Raw genomic sequence first — 17,679 nt, forward strand, 5'->3', positions numbered from 1 at the left:
GGGAGTAGAAAAAAACCGTAGTTGGGAACCCCCTCCCCGGTAGACCGAGAAGTAGCTGGTTGCACTGAGGCTACGTGATCACATGCATGCAATTGCACGAAAGTGTGCGTACATGTGGGCACGGACAACGTAGGCCCCCACACAAGGTTGGAACGAAAACGGACACAAAACGGACGTTGCGTCACGTCTGGGCAGTGTTTTTGCGATTTTCGACCTGAAAAACCCTAGAAAATGCGCCGAGCGCCGGAAAAATACGAGAATTAGCGTGGGTGCTGTGGATGGTGATGGCAACGTGTGGAAAAAGTGTCATGACGTTTGACGGAGTAGAAAAAAACCGTAGTTGGGAACCATATTTAAAAAAAATTGTTTTCCGTTTGAAGTTAAAAAATAAACAAAATGACAAAATAAACATATTTAATACTGTGATGTGACTTTACCTAACTGCCCGGGCAGTTCACTACCAGACAGGGTACTGCCGGGCAGTTATGTAGAGCCAAATCACAATATAAGATATGACCATGCATGGACTACCAGAGGCGGCTATATAAACTGGTCTGGACATCCTTCGGCTGCCGAGGTGGGACTAAATTAGAATGGCTGCTGCACACCGACGCTAATCAACCCATGTCGTCTGGGGCCCGACCCAATCATTGCGGATGGCAGTGGAGACAAAAGCGACGCGGGTCCGACCGAATCTATCGTGATTAGCACCTGGCACGCCCGCCGCCATATGCCCTCGTCACCCACGACGCCCTGCCCCAAGCCCTAACCCACGCCGCCATCTGCCCCCAATCCCCTGACACCCCTCACCCTGTCCTCTTCAGCACGCCGCTGTCCATCCACCCACTCTGGCCCCGTGACGCCGCTCCGCCGTCCGTCCGCCGCCGGTGGAGAACACCTAATCCGCCGTCCGTCCGCCGCCGTTGGAGAACACCTCATCCGCCGTCCACCGATCGACAGCACGCCATCCAACGTGGTCATCCGTCTACATCACGCCAGCCGAAGATTCTGACGTAGGCGGCTGCGGTTTCACAGCACGCAGTTGGCGTCATCATCACCACCATCAACCCCCTCCCCCCCCCACGGCCACCGATGGCCGTACTGGTGGGAGGTAATTTTTATGTTTTTTCAACGATGCATTCATCATGTTCATCATGTACACATGAAAAGTAGCTAATATATTATTTGCTCCTATTCGTAGTGATGGAGGACTACAGACATATTTTCTGTCCTGTTGAGAAGTGGTGTCTCCTCGTCAGCAAACTGACCTCTAGGCAAAAAAAGAACGATTTGCAAGCACTAGACTAGGACAAATGTTGATGATTCCTAGTGTGCTCATGCGCAAGTGTCTGCAAGTTTATGATTAAATCATACGCATTGGACATAGAAAGGTTCATTATGCCATCAAGAAACGGTGCGATATCATTGCACGCTGAAGATGTGTTTGATATTTTTGGCCTAGTGAACAAGGGCAGAGATGCCATGAAACTTTAGGTAAAGGGGGGCTAAAGGCGAAAGTGAAGGTGCCGAGTCGTTTCATAGATTCGAGTACGAATGAAATAATGATAGACTAGCTTATACAGGACATCACTACTAGTGGATTGTATGATGATGATTTCCTGCATCGAATTATGTTGGTTCTTCTAGGCACTGTTCTTGCACCAGACTCCACGGTAGAAGTTCCTAATGCTTTTTACAAGCTAGTGGAGGATGTGGAGAGCATTAAATCATTTAACTGGAACGCGTTTACTTTACGCGTTTGCGTCGATGGCATCACGAAGACTTTATCGGATCGTACAAAATTTACATGGCCGGTGGGAAACCTTGCTCTCATACAGGTAAATTGTATGTTATATATGTTATTTTGAACTATAGTCTGGACTGTTAAGATTGCTAATATATTTCATGTTCATGCAGTACTTGTTTTGGGAGAAAGTGCAGCCACTTGATGACGAGACATTTGATCCACTGGCGCATGAGTATCCGCTAATGCTTAACTGGCCAGAAGTCGAGGCTATGAAGCGTGATGCGTACGACACATCGTACGGCCGCGGGAATGGGAGGGTAAGTATTTATGGTTTGCATGCATGGAGTTATGGAACGTTTTTCATGGTGAGTAATTTAAAATGATTTAACATGGCACAGGTTGATGACATAATAAGTGAGAAGCACAGACAGATGATAATTGCTCAAGAGGGGAAATTTGTGGAGGAAGAATCTGAGCCAGTTGATAGAACAGGTCGTTCACGGAAAAGGAAGGATAATAGAGACGAGGCTTCATCAAGCAAGGACATGACCTTAGATCAAATTATGAAAAGCATCAAAGATATGCAGAAAGAAATTCGCCTTGTCCCTAAAAAATGTGCTGAGGTAATTAGTGATGTGTTATTCAAATTACATGAGATTATTCATATTCTTTGCATGTACTTACTGCTTCCCATGTGTTATTGCAGATAGTACTGGTGGAGCTGGAGAACAAAGGTCTTGTCTTCAAGACAAATAGAGGGTTTAGTGATGTTGAGTTTGTGGAGCACAGTGAGAACTGGATGAGGAGGTATGGTCCGTCAAAATATTTTCCAGATGTAAAATCAACTCCTGCAAAGGACGATATGGACAACGGGGTGGAGGCATCCTTCACCAACGGGAACGGGAAGAAGTTCGCACGTGAGAAAGGTATGCATCTCAACACACCCGGTACAGGAGATGAAGGGGACCCCTTCGTTATTGACGAGAATGGTAATTCAACCGACCCATCTTTTGCAACGGTAGACACGAATGACTTTCTAGCAGTTACTTCAACCCCCAAGAATATAAATGCAGTGTCAGACGGGTCTAGCGCTGATAAATCTGAGGAGATTAGTATGGATAGTTTGAACACACGTATTAAAAAAGCGAAAGAAAGTGGCACTAAGGAGAATGATGGGAATGCGAAAGAAAGTGGCACTAAGGAGAATGATGGGAATGCGAAAGAAAGTGGCACTGAGGAGAATGATGGGAAACACAAGAGAAAAAAGTCAAAGTACGTTCTTTCACCCTTCCAGCAGATTGGTGGATGTAAACGTCCAAAGAAAAGTAAATGTTATGTACTTTGTTTTGAAGATATTTCATTCCTTCCATGCACAATTTATTTACTTATTGTTTGATTATATTTTAGGTTTGTTTGGTATAAGAGACGTTCTGATTAATACCGATTACATTACTGAGGATCACATAGAGGCCGCGAAGGTTTATATCAAGACACTATCAGACTCAGCGAAGCTTAGTAGGAAAAATGTCGTGCACATGACATGAATTTCTGGGGAAACATGTACACCTGATATGCTTCAAGCCATCATTGCGAAAAAATGGTTGCATGGCGTATGAAGTTGTACATGTCATATTTAATTTTTTCTAAGAGGAGTATTGTTGTTATGTTATTTTCAGGTCATCAATAGTTATTGCAACCATATAGACCCATAATCCTCGTCCTGACCGTCACATTTTATCATCTTGGGTGTCACACTGACTTATTCTTCGTGCTGAAGGAAAAGTTAAGAACTCTAAGCACCATTTTATGGAGCATTTCACAAACCAAACTAAAATGGTGTCTAGAGTTAATGAGGAGTATTTCATTACAGATAAGGTATTTCACATTTGTATGATCCTTCGTAGTACATAACTAATTGTGTGTCCAAGAACTTGACTAAACTTTGTTGTAAGCATACTTTCCTTTTCATGTGGAAGAAAGTCACTGGATAACAATTCTCATGCACAACAAGAAAAAAGAGTTTCAAGTTTTAAATTCTACTGGTAAATGCAGCAAGGCAGTTCTTAAAAAAATAAGGCAGCTGGTAAGCTTCTTTCTTTACATGTAACAAGATAGATAGTAGTAATTAGTTATGTACTTCATATGAACTTCACATTTATATTTCAGAGGGCAGAAATAGCTAAAGATACCTTGGAGGTGAACTCCCTTGTACAAATGGAACATCCAGACGTATCTTCATGGCCAATAAATGAGTACGATATGCCGTTACAAAAGGATGGGTATGTTCAACTGTTTAAGTTCTAAGTACTTCTCTTACACAGCAATGCCTGACTCGAGGTTTTTTACAGAGTTTCTTGTGGTCTGTTTGTGGTGAAATGCATTCAAAACTGGAACGGAGATGAATGGATATTTGAGTTTGATCAAGCTGAGGTGAATGCTTCAAGGGGACGCATTCTAGCTGAAATACTTTTTTCAGAGTGCAACACAATGGAAACTGTGAAAGAGAAGATTTTGAAGATCATGGACAAGAAATTAGTTTGTTGATGGGTTTTTGGCTACGAGAACATTCTTTTTCTTATTATCGCAACTAAATAAACGTGTCGTTGACGGCACTAGGAACAATTTTGATATTATGACATTTCTTATTGTAATGGGCATGATTATGCATGTCCGCAACTAAATAAAGGTGCCGTCGTCGGTACTAGCTGCAATATTTATTTTCCAACTATATATGTTAAGCTGCTATGTGCTATATGCTTATGTGATGATGATGCCGCCGTCTGCTGGCTCGTAGAGTTTCATATAAATGGAGGTAGACAGCTGGCTTTATGTGCAATATTATTATGTGATGATAATGCCAGCCGTTTGTTGGCTCTTAGATGCACATATAAATGCAGGCGGACGCCTTCTCGTTTGCTAAAAAAAATTTGACTATAAAAAAAACAGCCCGACCTTCCCTTGTGGACCCAGGGACTGTGCATCCAACCCAAAACTAGCCGACAGGCGACTCGGGCGGTCGATGCGGACCCCACAAGGGCCCACAAGTAGGCCAACGGGGCTGACAAGGAGCTTGTAACAGAGGAGTTCGAGAGAAACAGCCGATGCGGCTATTTAAGCCGGTCGGTGCGCCCTTCCGTTGGCGAGGTGGGACTAAATAAGGCGATGCGGTCGACGCAACGCTGACGAGGCTCCATTTATTGCAATGTCGCCGACCGGCCCATGTCGGCCCAGTACGACAGGCCTAGCCTCGCCCCTCCCCGGCCCAGTCACCGTTGCCTCGCGTGCCCGACGAAGGAGTTTAGTCCCACCTCGGAAGCTGATGGGGGTGAGGACCAGCTTAAATATGCCGGCGTGCTACACAGGTCGAACTCCTCTGCTAGTACTGCTTGAAATCGCCGCCCCGTTGGACCCGGCTTCTGGGCCCTTGATGGGCTTTATATGGACCTCCCGAGTCGCCTCATTGGCTTGATTTGGGTTGGGAATATATCCCAACTTGCGGTCCAGCTGCCGGTCGGGCAACTTTTGGACAACGACAGTCGGCTATGTTTTTTTGCACAACGACGGTCAGCCATGTTTTTTGCAACAGGTACAGTAACAAAAACGCAGCATATTAAAACTGTGAACTCTTTCATATAGCAGTACAAATAAGATGACAATTCATTAAACAAATATGATGTGTCATATCACATATGTTCACATAAGTATTTTCATCACACATAAATAAATCGAGACATAAAGTTTTCTGCCACACAAGTACGAACAAGAAACAACATAGTTTATTCGTACTAGACTCATGCGACCATTTTTATTCTTCCAACATAGCAAGATGCTTCTCTACGCCCAATTCCTGAACATAACATAAAAATATGGGTGAGAAAATATAGCTTGTAAAACCGAAGTACCAACATAACAAAAAATAAGAAGGTAGCATCTTACTTCTGGTTTTTTCGACATGTAGCCTTGTTATGACCTGGTAGACTACACAGACTGCACAAAGGACCACTTTTTTTCTCTGTAAAATCTTTTGGCCTACCATTCTTTGTAACATCGGGGCCCCCCTTTGACCGCCCCTTCTTAGGTGCACCCTTCGTCGAAACTTTCTCAGGATCACCAATACCAGGCTCAACTTGTTGCGCTTGACTTGCCTCCTTCTTAAGCTTAGCATACCTTCTACTTCCTATAAGTTCCTCCTCTGGTATCTTTTTCTGTGCTATTATGTTGTCCAGACACTTCATCAACTCGTCAAACAAGAAGGGATCATTTGCTGCAACATGAGCTGCCTCTGCGGTTTTTATGCTTATTTGACTATACCGGTCTCTCTCTAATGGTCCTGACCAACCCCATCCAAACATATCACTCTTCCACTGCATAGGCAATCCATCTCTCGCATTTTTTGACAACCGATGAGGGACACAACACTTTGGTATTTCAGTTATGCTCAGATGATGGAGAATAAAAAGAATGTGTTTGCATGGCAGGCCTTTCTGAACCATCCTAAGACAACTGCACGTTATAGTTTCTTCTGAGTTACCTGGTTCATAAACAACATTATATATGAACTTGTGGTTATCCTTCCATGTCACCATATATGTCTGACGCTCAATTCCCACGAGCGTCTCAAATATCTCCAGCTGACCCATCTTGTGCAAATCATCTTGCAGGATGTAAAAATTAGCAGGTGTGAATACTTTGGCGGCATGCTCCTCAAGTGCCTTATATTCAGTAACCGACGGTGGTTCTTTTTGGTGTGCCTCACAGTCATCGTACGCCTCATTCTCACGCGGGCGAACTATACAGTTCTCATAATGCACAACCAAATCAACTATTGTCATACCGTAGTCCAGGTGTAGGTGAAGGCAAGAGTTGAGGCTTTCGCTTCTCTGGTTACTTCGCATATCAAGGAAAAAACCATCGGAAAGATATGAAGCTGCCCAAAGTCTCTTCTTCCTGTACATCCTGTCAAGCCACTCTTTAGTTCTATCCGTCTTCCACTTATTATAGAAAGCGGTCCATCTCTGATCAAAGTTCGCTTGAGAGGTGGCATAGTATAGGAGCGATCTGAACTCATCCAGTGACTTGTAATGCAGGTGCCTCTGCATATTTTTCTCGATATACCAGGAGCAAAGACGATGGAAAACATCTGAAAGCACAGTCCGAATAGCCCGGATCATTGCAGCGTCACCATCTGTGATTATTGACTTTGGATTCACCTGACAGTTTGCCTTCATAAATGTCTGCAGCAGCCACACATATGTCCCTTCCGTCTCGTCAGCAATTATGGCACATCCAAACACTGTGGTGCAACGGTGGTTGTTAACTCCGACAAAGGGGACGAACGGCATACCATATCTGTTCATCTTATACGTGCTATCAAACACAACCACATCTCCGTAGTCCTGATAGTCCCTCCGCGACTGTGCATCAAACCAAAACATACTCTTCAGTCGCCCTTCCTTGTCACGCACATACTCAAAAAAAAACTCAGGGTCCTTCTCCTTCCTGCTCCTCATAATGCCAACTGCCGTCTCTGCGTCACCTTTTGCGATGAGCTTCATTTTTTCTCTGCAACAAAGATTGTAAATATCCCTCCTGATAAGCCCGCACTTATCGTACGAACCGTATCTGCTGATAAAGTTGTCCATTATTATATGCTTTCTTATCCCGGCAGCTTCCAACGCCAATATCTCTGCCCTCGTGCCTTCTCCAATCCGTCTGCGAGACCACAGAAAACAAACCTCGTCGGACCTAGCCATCGCGTGGTTGTGATCATCCACGAATGGCGTGACAAACCACACACCACGTTCTCTGCCGAGCTTCACCACCAGATGTGCACCGCAATCGCAACAAGTCTCCGGTCTAAGCCTGCGCTTGCGGCCCTCCATGATTATAAACTTGCTCTGCCTTCTACCTGCCCTGGAGCAAAGAAATCTCCGGTATCGTATCATTCCTGAAGCACCTCGTTTGACTTTCTATTTTCTGATGCTAAACCCGTTCTCTTTGGCGTGATTGTTATAGAATATGTATGCATCACCTTGCGACCGAAAGGTCATAGCCATCACCTTCCAATGTGTATCCACAATTTGCTGCTGCCTTCGAGCCTCCTCAATGTCGATCTCCCCCTCATCGTGATCACCGCTAATACCATCTGACTCCTCCTACAAAATTCATATGAAAATGTATATGTTAACTACTATCATTTAATTCATAATATTCATCGATGTACAACATCAATCTACGAACCTGGCTCAAGTTATCCGCGAATGATTCCTGTAAACTATTTTCCACATTGTCAACATCCACATCTTCCTGCAAATTTGTATACATAGAGAAATAGTTAGCCATGCCATACATTGCAGGTTCAAAGATGAAATCAAAATATACGGCACTTAAGTTTTCACTATTTGCGCCATGTTCATTATGATCAAAATCCTCCGAAGGCAAGATATCAAATGACGACACGGAATCGTTGTCGCTGCTCTCATCATCTTCATTAAAAATATCGTTATCATTCCGAGTTGCCTTATTAGTACCATTATCATCCCCCGTCAATGCGGTTTGTTCATCCATGGCAACACGCCTAACTGACCAAACTGCATAACATTGTGAATTCATCACGTGTTAAGTTTGTACCGTGGATCATGCCCAAGTGCAACTCTATCTGCCTACAACATGCGGTCGTCCGGGGAGGCGCCGCTGCGATGACATGTTTACTCAACCATAAACCCTAGATCACTATGTGTGACTCATATCATCTAGCATGCTAGGTTTAGACGAGGAGATTAGATGGCAAACCTTCGGCCGTGGAGTAGACAGCGGTGACGTGCAACACGAGGGTTAGATGGAAGACGGCAGCGACATGGAAGACGAGGGCCACGGTGTAGACGTCACCGACGTAGGTCGACGCAGGGCTGGATCCGCGGCGTGCGGACGACAGCGCGGTCGGTCGCAGCCGACAAGCCGTCCGACGGTGACGTGCAAGACGAGGGTTAGATGGAAGATGGCGGCGACGTGGAAACGAGGGCCGCGATGTAGACGTCGTCGGTGTAGGTCGACGCGGGACGGATCCGCAGCGACGTTCAGATGCGGCGTCGGATGGTGTTCAGTCGGCGGCGATCGCATAGTTGGAAACTGGGCTTGATCGACGTGCGTGATCATCGGGCGGGTGAGAAGATCGTGCAGATGACTTTTTTCCTCTACACGTGCGGCGGTTTTTTTATTCGTCAAGGTATACGGACGTCGGTCTATACGGTATGATAGGAGGTGGGCATACGTTTCTTCCGTATGACCATTATGCCCTTCTACGTTTTGTTGGGGGGGGGGTGTCTACCGAAGCAGGTCCCTTTTTCTATTGTAATATTTGAAATCCAACTTATGCAAAAATGAGAACTTACCTTCAATATTGAATCCTTGAAATTGAGAGGTATATCATTTATAGAGGGTATTTTGTAAGAGCCGGGTCCATGAGTGAAAAGGTGTCCAGGTCGGATCCACTTGTGGTTATCATCCCCCCATTTTAGCTCTTCCATGGCAGCCCAACCCAAACCTTGGATGAAAGCTCCTTCAATCTGGAATAAGCCATCGAAGTTAACAGAAGAATCCAAAAGGAAATATATGGGAGAAGGATATTGCTGCTCCAGAATCCTACTCTATCGTACCATGTAAACATACCTGGCCAATATCAATTGCTGGATTAATTGAATAGCCTAGATCCATGACAATATCAGCTGTCCTTGTGTGGAAATCCCCAGTTAAGGTGTCAATCTCAACTTCTGCAAATGCAGCTCCATAGGTGAAATAGTTAAATGGAGTTCCCTTGCCAGCAACCCAGTCAAACCCAATATCGGGGGTGATATAAAACCCATGAGCAGAAAGATCTACTCGTTCCATGTAGCATGCTTCAGCTAACTGGAAAAAATAGAAGGCCACACCAAAATTAATTGAACTGCTGGAATAATATATATTTTTAATTAATTTAATTTTGAAAACTTGTAAAGCTGAACTGAAGCCTTTGTCTAACACCATATTTTTCATATAAGTCAACATTATTATTTCGATGGCACACTCTGTCGGGTTTTTAACCAAGCATGGTCCCAAAGGGGGTGACCTCGAATTGTAAGCCCTAGTGGTGCGCTGTGAAATGAGAGAGGGCAAAGATGACATCACTGCCACTTCTCCGGATGAAGGAGAAATTCAGTACCTAGTACCTACAGCACATAAAAGGGTTGCATAATGCAATCCTGGAGGTAGCAACTGCATGGCAGTACATGTTAATTACAAAATGCAGATGCCATAAGCTAGGGAAGCACAAAGCTTTCTCTACCAAGGACCAATCATACCTATGTGGTGAGAGAACTTATATTTGGGTCTCTGATTCAGATATCAATGGTAGTTGGTGCTTGGGGATAAGGTGAGGGACTGAGGGTTTCCCTGAGGGTGCTTGGGCATCAAGGTGAGGGACTGAGGGTTTTCCCCAGGGTGCTTGGGGATCAAGTACAGATCCCTCTAAGCTGTGCTTGAGGATAAACGTGAGAGACTAAGGATATTGACACGCTGATAACATTACCTCAGCAAAAGACTTGTAGTTGCCCCTACTAGCAATGGGTTCCATCTGAGCCATTATTTGCTGACAAGCATCCAAAACTGCAGCACCATACAAATCAGAACTGGCGGAAGCTGCTGTTGGTGAAGCATTTGGAACCTAAGCATATGAAATGTGTGATCACCCCATCGATAGTAACAGAAAAAGTACGATATACAAATGAAGACGAAGTAGATATGTCTTGTGTATAGAGGGATATTCCCTACCAGCAATGGGTTCTAAACCTCACCTTGTCTGTACTTGTCTCTGAGATAAATACACAGCTTAGAGGGATATCTAGTGACGAGGCAGCAACTTGGGCTATCTTTGTGTGTAAACCCTGCCCCATCTCAACCCCACCATGCGTTATCAGGACAGTACCATCAGTGTAAACTTGCACAAGAGCACCAGCCTGCAATTGTTTACCCATATAAACTTGTGTCAGATTGAATAATGACGTAACCAAACATAATGTAAGATATAGCTAAGGTATTTACTTGTTTAATATTTTACAATAGAACATCTATAATTTAAACAATGATTCAGAATATCATCATTGTACTGGAGTATACACTTGCCAGAAATGGCACAAGATACAGTAAATTTTAGAGGAACTTCATCCAAATGCATGATCCACACCGATCAAGGTATATAATACTGCAAATTCTTCATCTGGTACAAGCACCAGCGACATGGTACACTGCTGGCAAGATAATATAATTGTGTGTTCTGGGGTACAAATCTGATGACAACGACCCCATCCCCAGACAGGGGATGTCTGTTGTCCCAACAAGGACCTACCAAGTAGCAATGCCAAATTCATAAGTTTTCCATAATTTTGTTGCGGCTCAGTTCATCATATAGTAAGTACAAAGAAGTAAAATTGTTCATAGCTAGAAAAGATACTTTTTTTGCGGGGTCATACAAAAGATACTAACCCAATAAAAAAATGAGTTTATATAGAGATTACACAAATGTAGTAGAGGTTTCTTATGGAGTTTGTGAGGGGGAGCTATTCACCTGGTTCATAAATTTTGTAGTGAATGATATGCCAAATTTTGTGGGAACCATAGCAATTCCTCGCTTCCCCCAACGATTATTGCTGTTAAAGACATTTACAGCTTCGCGAGCCTCCACAAAATTAGAAGATGCCTTTAGTTCATCCCAAACCGAATGTATTGTACAGTTCTGCACCAACTGGCCATAATAAAGCACAGCTCCATCACTGTGGAAATTAAGTTCCTGAAAACAGTACATCAATTACCAAGAAAAATTAGGTGACAAGGATAGCACCACCCATGAAGATGGCCATGCTTACTTTTATCTCCTCTGGAGTCCGCTTGAGTTCCATAGCCATGTGATGAATCCAATTCTCTGCGATCAACATACCTTGTGGACCACCAAAACATCTAAAGGCAGTATTGCTTGGGAAATTTGTAAAGCATACTTTCCCACTGACTCTTATATTTGGTATATCATAGACATTTTCCGACTCAAACATAGCATGCTCCAAGACTGCAAGGGACGGATCTAGTGAGTTGCCGCCATTGTTATAAATTTCAAGGTCTAAGGCCAGTATCTTCCCGCCATTGGTAAATCCAACCTAAAAGATCAATTATAGTTACGTAAAATACATAAAAGTAAAGAGAAATTCAGCACTACTCGTATTTGAGCTAAGTTAACACCCGTTGTCGTCCATAATTGACTTCAACATTACATGGCAGGGGTCCATTGTATTCACTGGTTATCATTGAAAAATTCACATCTATCTTTTAAATCTTAAAACATGGTGCATATGGGGATATTGAGTCCTCTAGAACTAATCAACCCAGTTGCTGAAATTATTTGCTAGGAACTCAACAGACTAGAGCCATCAGGCTCACATATTAGCTTTTCCAAAGGATCGAACACATGATCTCACAGCTCGACTGGCCGTATACCTTCAACTCACCTCCACGTATACGAACTTGCTGTAGTACTTAAAATCACACCGGCACTCATGCAAGCACCAGGAACAGAGGTCCATGTCGGTACTCTTGTTGTATAATAGGAAAGCTAGAGGTCTTATGTGTAAAAGTGAAGCTCTGTAAATATCTGTACTGTGGATGAATGGATGAGGTTGCCCCGACCAGAAATTCCAGTGTCTTCCCCTTCTCTCACCTTCGACTCCTCTCTGATTAGGTGTGTGTTCCACAACATGGCATCAGAGCAGGGTGGCTTGGGGGCCTAATTTGCGGTGGTGGAGAGCTGAATCGGGGCTGGGTTGGTTGGCTGTGGTGGAGGAGTGTGACTGGCGGCAGTTGAGGCGCAGCGCTGGTCAACAAGGGCACGTCGGACGTCAACAGGCAATGAGGTTCAGCCGCTGCGGTGACTCGATTTGAGCATTCCCTTCGTTGCTGGAGCTGAACAAGTCAGGCATTTGGGTACTCAGTCTGAGGTGTGTGTGCTGGGTGTGGAGGAACTGAAGGTATGGCAGGCAATGAAAATGCCCCAGCAGGAGTCACAGCGGGGGAGCTTGCTGCTGTTTTGCAGGCGATGGATGAGAAGTATCGGGTGTTGTTTGATGCAATTAACAAGCAAGCAGGAAACTCAAGATCAGAAGTGGAGATAAAAGAAGAGGTGCATCCTTTGCAAATGCCCCATGTAAAATTAGAAGGGCCTGAGAGTTATGTGAGTTGGGCAGAGCATACAGAGACCATTTTGGTCTCTAGGAAGCTTGAAGGTTATATTTTAGGCATGGTGGAGAAGCCTGCAGATGAGAGTTCCAAAGAAGGCCAGAAGTGGAAGGCGACAAATGCACTTGTGAGGGCCTAGTTATTGAGCTCGGTATCACCTCAGATCTCTAAGAAAATTGAAAGGATTAAAGAAGCTTCTGAAATCTGGAGATTATTGAAAGGGACATTCTCAGGAGTAGGAAATGAAATGCTTGCTTGCAAGATTCAGAAGGAGTTGCAGGACCTGAGTCAAGGCGAGAAGACAGTGGTTGACTATGTTTCTGAGCTGAAACGACTTTGGAGCGATTTGGATTATTATGATCCAATTGAGATGGAGTGTGGCAAGTGCATTGAAAAATACAATAAATGGACCGAGAGGAGGCGTGTTAGGGATTTTCTAAATGGACTTAATTCTAAGTTTGAAAACAGAAGGGCTGCATTGTATGGTAGTGGGAAACTACCTAACCTGGAGCAAGCAATATCTGCAATTATTAGTGAGGAAACTCGGTTGAAGCTGGAGGCTACAGGATCGTCTACACAAGGCGTCGTACAGAGGCGCTCAACCTTCCTTGCTACAGAAGGGGCAATTTTTCAAAGATCAGGAGCAAGTATATATGAGAAGAAATGTTTTGAATGTGGCCAGCCAGGACACTTGCGAGTCTCTTGTCCTGAATTAGTTGGAGCAGGCCGGGGTAGAGGACAAGAGTGGCGTGGCAGGGGTCTTGGACGTGTATTTGATGGACATGGAGGTAACCGGGGGCGTGGTGTGCGACCTACTAGCAGGGCAAATATCTCATCAGTTATTGAAGAAGCCCCACAAACTATGAAAGTAGAGATGTCAGTCGATGACTGGGAGAGGTGGAGCAAATTTAAGGGAATGTGTTTGGAGGATAAGCAATCTATCGAGGCTTCTATTGCATCCACTTCTGCTGCATCTGCCAACTTTGGTGGTAAAAATTCTTGCACTATGAATTATGAAGTTGCTTATATACCATGGTTAATTGACTCTGGGGCTTCTAGACATATGGCTGGTTCTTATAGAAATTTTATTGACTATGCTCCTGATTTAAAAAGGCAAAGTGTCAAATTGGCTGATGGCTCCTCTCAAACTGTTCTAGGGTCAGGAACAGTCAAGTGTGGATCTAATATGCATCTTTCATCTGTTCTGCATCTTCCCTCGTTCCCAATTAATCTGCTATCCATTAGTTGCATTACAAACGAGCTTAATTGTGTTGCTATCTTCTTCCCATCATGGTGCTTATTTCAGGAACTTGGGACTGGAAGAAGGCTTGGGACAGGGAGCATGCGTGATGGCATGTACTACTTAGATGATAACAATGTCACCTATTGTTGCTGCTTTGTTGTCTCACTCTCCACTGGAGGAATTTCTTCTTCATCATCGCAGGCTAGGACATTTGTCTTTTTTCATTTTGGGTCAGCTTTATCCAAACCTGTATAATAAAATTAGCAAAGAGAATCTAGTATGTGATGCATGCCACTATGGGAAACAGACTAGGAGTACTTATGTATCTTCTGATAATAGGAGTATTGTACCGCTTTAGACCATCCACTCGGATGTATGGGGTCCTAGCGGAGTATTATCTCTTAATGGATATCGCTCTTTTGTCACATTCATTGACTGCTGCACTAGGACAACTTGGGTCTATGTGTTGAAAAACAAGAGTGATGTATTTGAATGTTTTAGGGATTTTCATAATTTAATCATGACCCAATATAATGCATGCGTGAAAGTACTCCGTACTGATAATGGCACGGAATATGTGAATAAGGAGTTTGACGAATATTTATCAAGCTTTGGAATTATTCATTAAACTACTTGTCCTGGTACCTCTGAACAGAATGGCTTGGCTGAGAGAAAAAATAGGCATCTCTTAGATATTACACGGTGTATCATGATGGCCATGAATGTTCCAAAGTTTCTGTGGAGTGAGGCAGTAATGACTGCTGCATACTTGATGAACAGAATGCCATCTAGAGTTCTTGGTTACAAAACTCCAATAGAGTGTCTGACAGGTAGGACTTCATATGTGGTTCCACCAAAGGTGTTCGGGTGTGTGTGTTTTGTGAAAGATTACAGGCCATCTGTTGGAAAGTTAGATACAAGGGCTGTGAAGTGTGTGTTTGTGGGGTATTCTGGGAAGCAGAAAGGCTATAAGTGTTGGTGTCCATCAGAAAAACGAATGTTTGTGAGCATGGATGTAATCTTCAGGGAACAAGTACCATTTTATGGGGAATCTGATGATTTAACCGATGTCTTTCCTGATCTGTTTTCTAGTGATGTTTCAGATCTGGACAACGGGACATGGGGAGAAAAAGAAGGAGAAGAGAGCAATTCTACACCATCAAGAGAAATGGTGGTTGGAGTAATACCATTGGAAGACAGAAATGATAATATAGATGTGGATCTTATAGAAGGAGAACCAGGACGAACTATGCAAGGGGAGAGACAAAATACATCAACTGAAGTTATGCGGTGGGCAAGACCGAATGAAGAACAAAATCTGCGGGTGTATACGCAGAGACATCAAACTGAGGAAGAACATGTGCAGGGGGAGGAAATTAGTCCAGCGGAGGATGATTCAGAAGCTCAAGTTCAATCCTACGGGCATGATTCCAGTTCACAACCATCAGCTTCATCTCATACTCCACTACCGGTCTCCACAAGCGATGGTATACCTCCTCTTGCTTATGATGACTTAAATGTTCCCATTGCCCTTAGAAAGCAGCCTCGCACCATTGCTGGAAAATTGCCCTCTAAATTAGCCCCATATGACGTCTCTAATTATGTTACATACAGTTCTATTGGGCCTTTGTATAAGTCATTTATAGCTTCCTTGGATTCAACTTTACCTATACCACGTGACTGGCAGGAAGCGAAGCAATACCCAGAATGGAGGGCGGCAATGTTAGAGGAAATGGCAGCACTTGATAAGAACCAAACATGGGTACTTACTTCTCTCCCTGTAGATAAGAAAGTTGTGGGTTGTAAATGGGTATTTACAGTTAAACAAACTCCAGATGGTAAGGTGGAAAGATGTAAGGCTAGTCTAGTTGCAAAAGGGTATAGTCAAACTTACGGAGTGGATTATGATGAAGCGTTTGCTCCAGTGGCGAAATTGAGTACTGTCAGGACTTTAATCTCGATAGCTGCAAATCAAAAGTGGAAATTGTTCTAGATGGATGTTAAAAATGCTTTTCTCCATGGAGATCTGCAAGAGGAGGTATATGAAGGAAATATGCCCTAGAGGCAATAACAAAGTTATTATTTATTTCCTTACATCATGATAAATGTTTATTATTCAGGCTAGAAATGTATTAGCCGGAAACATAATACATGTGTGAATACATAGACAAACAGAGTGTCACTAGTATGCCTCTACTTGACTAGCTCGTTAATCAAAGATGGTTATGTTTCCTAACCATGGACAAAAAGTTGTTATTTGATTAACGGGGTCACATCATTAGGTGAATGATCTGATTGACATGACCCATTCCATTAGCTTAGCACCCGATCGTTTAGTATGTTGCTATTGCTTTCTTCATGACTTATACATGTTCCTATGACTATGAGATTATGCAACTCCCGTTTGCCGGAGGAACACTTTGTGTGCTACCAAACGTCACAACGTAAATGGGTGATTATAAAGGTGCTCTACAGGTGTCTCCAAAGGTACATGTTGGGTTGGCGTATTTCGAGATTAGGATTTGTCACTCCGAATGTCGGAGAGGTATCTCTGGGCCCTCTCGGTAATGCACATCACATAAAGCCTTGCAAGCATTACAACTAATGAGTTAGTTGCAAGATGATGTATTACGAAACGAGTAAAGAGACTTGCCGGTAACGAGATTGAACTAGGTATTGAGATACCGACGATCGAATCTCGGGCAAGTAACATACCGATGACAAAGGGAACAACGTATGTTGTTATGCGGTCTGACCGATTAAGATCTTCGTAGAATATGTGGGAGCCAATATGAGCATCCAGGTTCCGCTATTGGTTATTGACCGGAGACGTGTCTCGGTCATGTCTACATTGTTCTCGAACCCGTAGGGTCCGCACGCTTAAAGTTTCGATGACAGTTATATTATGAGTTTATGAGTTTCGATGTACCGAAGTCAGTTCGGAGTCCCGGATATGATCACAGACATAACGAGGAGTCTCGAAATGGTCGAGACATAAAGATTGATATATTGGACAACTATATTCGGACACCGGAAGTGTTCCGAGGAAGTTTCGGATAAAACCGGAGCACCGGGGGGGGGGGGGGTTACCGGAACCCCCCACGGGGTTAATGGGCCTCATGGGCCTAAAGTGGAGAAGAGGAGGGTTGCCAGGGCAGGCCGCGCGCCCCCTCTCCCCCTAGTCCGAATTGGACAAGGAGGGAGGGGCGGCGCCCCCCTCTCCCCTCTCCCTTCCTTCCCCCTCTCCTACTTGGACAAGGAAAGGGAGGGGAGTCCTACTCCCGGTAGGAGTAGGACTCCTCCTACGCGCGTCCTTCTAGGGCCGGCCGCACCCCCCCTTGGATCCTTTATATACGGAGGCAAGGGGCACCCCAGAGACACAAGTTGATCCACGTGATCTTATTCTTAGTCGTGTGCGGTGCCCCCTTCCACCATA

At 44.1% G+C, this 17,679-nt stretch overlaps 1 pseudogene; it reads right to left on the reverse strand.

Annotated features, from left to right (window-relative positions):
• LOC119319456 overlaps window positions 1–17,679 on the reverse strand; it is a 36,626-nt pseudogene that overhangs the window by 9,079 nt on the left and 9,868 nt on the right.

The sequence above is a fragment of the Triticum dicoccoides genome, chromosome 6A (genome assembly GCF_002162155.2).
Source record: "Triticum dicoccoides isolate Atlit2015 ecotype Zavitan chromosome 6A, WEW_v2.0, whole genome shotgun sequence".
Taxonomy (NCBI): Eukaryota; Viridiplantae; Streptophyta; class Magnoliopsida; order Poales; family Poaceae; genus Triticum; species Triticum dicoccoides.